Raw genomic sequence first — 2,672 nt, 5'->3', positions numbered from 1 at the left:
TTTCAACGCAACGCACAGCAAAGTAATAGACCCTCCCGGTATATTCAAATTCAATAATATTTGGGAAGCAACGAGCGTGCGGCATACGTACGGCTTTTAGCATAATTGCAATTTGGGACGGGGGCCTAGCGCCCCCTAGCGCCATCAGTAGAAATCTTGGCCAGGGGACTATCACAAAGTGCCCGCAAGAAAAAAAAAATGCGAAAATAATTAATACACCATGGCCACGTTTTAAAGCAGCGCTCATATTGGAAGCGTAACTTTTAGTCTGATTTTTCAATTGCGCTCTTGCTGTGAAACCAGTTTAAATTGGGATTATAAATAATTGATCCAAAGGGCTTTTCTGGGCTGTAAACGAATGTTTTGTAACCACTAGTACAGTATTTGAAGGCCTTCTGAAAAAAATACGAGCTATTGATACGCGTTTTTTGATAAAAGATCACCAAGATCAAGAAATAGATGAAAAAAACCTGTAATTTCATAAAAATGTTCTACACTTATCCCTTAATATGTCTCACTGAATAACCATATTGAATCTTACAAACGCCAAACTGTATTTGACTTCGAATAGAAATGAATAAATCACATTGCAGATCGAATTTGTTCCAGCTGGTCTGCAAAAACTTATGCTGGCAAATGATACCTTTACTTAGCAATATAATCGATTTTGATGCTGCTTCGAAACATTTTGCTTTGTTCCCTTGACTGCCCATCACTTTATCGGATCTTGTTATTCTACAAGCGGTTTCTCATTGTTTTCTTTTTGTTTATGTGCTTCGATTCTACTCCTTTTGGGATCTTTGGATTGTTGATTTGAACAAAAAGTTAAATAACCAAACTAACGAAATCAAGTCTTTGTCTGTGGCCAGAGCAAGGAAACAATTTTATTTATTAGCAATTCACTCAAACAAACTCTTTTCACTCCACGCAAACTACCTTGTGGACATTGTAGGGTGCGTTAAATTCGGATGCAGTGCTCCTATGGAAAGTGGTCGAAGGTGAGATGCTTTATGAGGACAATATTATTAATCTCCACTGTCACTCGTTCCCGGACAGCATCCAATCTCCCCCGGGCCCTAGTTATTCCGTTCTTTGTTTAAGAACGAGCACGAAAAAGTGACGCACGCAAGGTGGAATGAATCATAAAACTGCAGACCACATACGGTGGAATGTGCGACCACAGAGACGCTCGTGCTCGTTGTTGTCGCGCAAAACTAAACACTCCACTAGGAAAAAACAAAACGTGTGGCCACTGTTCCGTCCGTATGACCATGGTGGTCGTTGTTCCATCCGCGCGATGATCATGAAGAAGGCCAGAGCCCGAGCGAGAGAGCGTAAGAGCTCTCTCTCTCTCTCTCTCTCTCTCTCTTGCCTTCCCACTCTTGTGGCCCCGAGGACCGATTTAAATCGACCAAAAACCGGCCAAAAGCAAGATCCGTTATTTATTTATTCATTAAGATGTTTAAATATAGTTCACGAATCATCATCATCATCATCGCCACCACCAGCAGCGAGTGCAAGCAGCACTAGCACCACTCGGATGATCGCGATTTCTGTTGTGCAGCGCGAGCCAGTTGCAATGATGCACTATAGGCCAGTGGCCAAGCTCTGGGGATCAAAAAGAAACCATTCAGCAACAAACCACCAAATTGCATCTTTCCTAAAACCACCAAACATGGCCCATGGCGCCTCCATCGACAAAAAGACAAAAGAGTTTTTTTCTCCTGTCAGAAGTGGGATTCGAACCCACGCCCTCAGAGAGGACCAGAACGCTCGGTATGACCCGCCTTATGTGTGCAGCGGGCAAGATTGCTCTTGAGTCTGGCGCCTTAGACCGCTCGGCCATCCTGACATGTTGCCGGTGGTTGGATTGTTGCAAACCGTACCAATTAGGTGGATATGTTTCCGTTCCTTCCGTCCAGCTTAAATGTGTTGAGCACTTAATATTTTACATGAAAAATGAAACATCGACAATACGTTCGTGGCCATCGTAGTCGGCCCTCTTCGGTCACACTACGGCGACAAGAGGAAAAACCTTGTGGCCCACATTCTCGAAAAGGATGGCCCTTATGTGCCTTTCCCATTTTTGTACCCTTAATGTCCCTGTTTTATAAATAAAAACCGGCTACGGCACCCGGCTGCCATCCGCCAGGCCAGCCGCGAGCACACGACACTCCGACGTCGACATTTGATGAACTTTCCGCTTCCCTTGGGCCGGTTGTGAGGGGGGGGGGGGGGGGGGTCTGGATGACTCGCGGCTACGGCCAGCCGGCGGCCTCTGTATATGGTGTGTCCGCATCACATCGCATCGCATCTGCTTCTTCCTTTTTGCCATCATCGCATCGCAGCGTACTTGGCCAGAAAAAGGGCCCCCCCCCCCCCCTGTTCCCCTCACACGATGGCGACCGGGCGACCGCATGTTCAGATGCCTATCGCAGATGCACAGCAGTTTTGCACTCTCGAGAGAGGGTTTCCGGGGACCGCCCCGCAAAAGATGTCAGCAGTAGCAGAGGCAGTGTAGCAGTAGTAGCGACAGCACAGGAATGGGGAAGGATAGCATCCAAAACAACAGTTATCGAGCGCCACGCCATTGCAGTGGGAACTGGGTAGTGGTGTGGTGGATGTTCTAAATTTCGAATTTGCATTGCAGCAAGCAAAGCATCCACACCACG

The 2,672-nt window shown here is 46.6% G+C and overlaps 1 non-coding gene across 1 annotated transcript; it reads right to left on the bottom strand.

Moving 5' to 3' along the window:
- Positions 1–1,725: 1,725 nt before the first annotated feature.
- On the bottom strand, positions 1,726–1,852 carry Trnal-caa (transfer RNA leucine (anticodon CAA)). Its single transcript has 2 exons — positions 1,815–1,852; positions 1,726–1,770 (listed from the first exon to the last, which is right to left on the bottom strand). It is a non-coding gene; the product is annotated as a tRNA-Leu (tRNA).
- Positions 1,853–2,672: the final 820 nt, after the last annotated feature.

Source organism: Anopheles aquasalis, chromosome 2, assembly GCF_943734665.1.
Source record: "Anopheles aquasalis chromosome 2, idAnoAquaMG_Q_19, whole genome shotgun sequence".
In the NCBI taxonomy this organism is placed as follows: domain Eukaryota; kingdom Metazoa; phylum Arthropoda; class Insecta; order Diptera; family Culicidae; genus Anopheles; species Anopheles aquasalis.
Note: the sequence above shows the minus strand (reverse complement) of the source record. Positions and strands in the feature narration are given on the sequence as shown.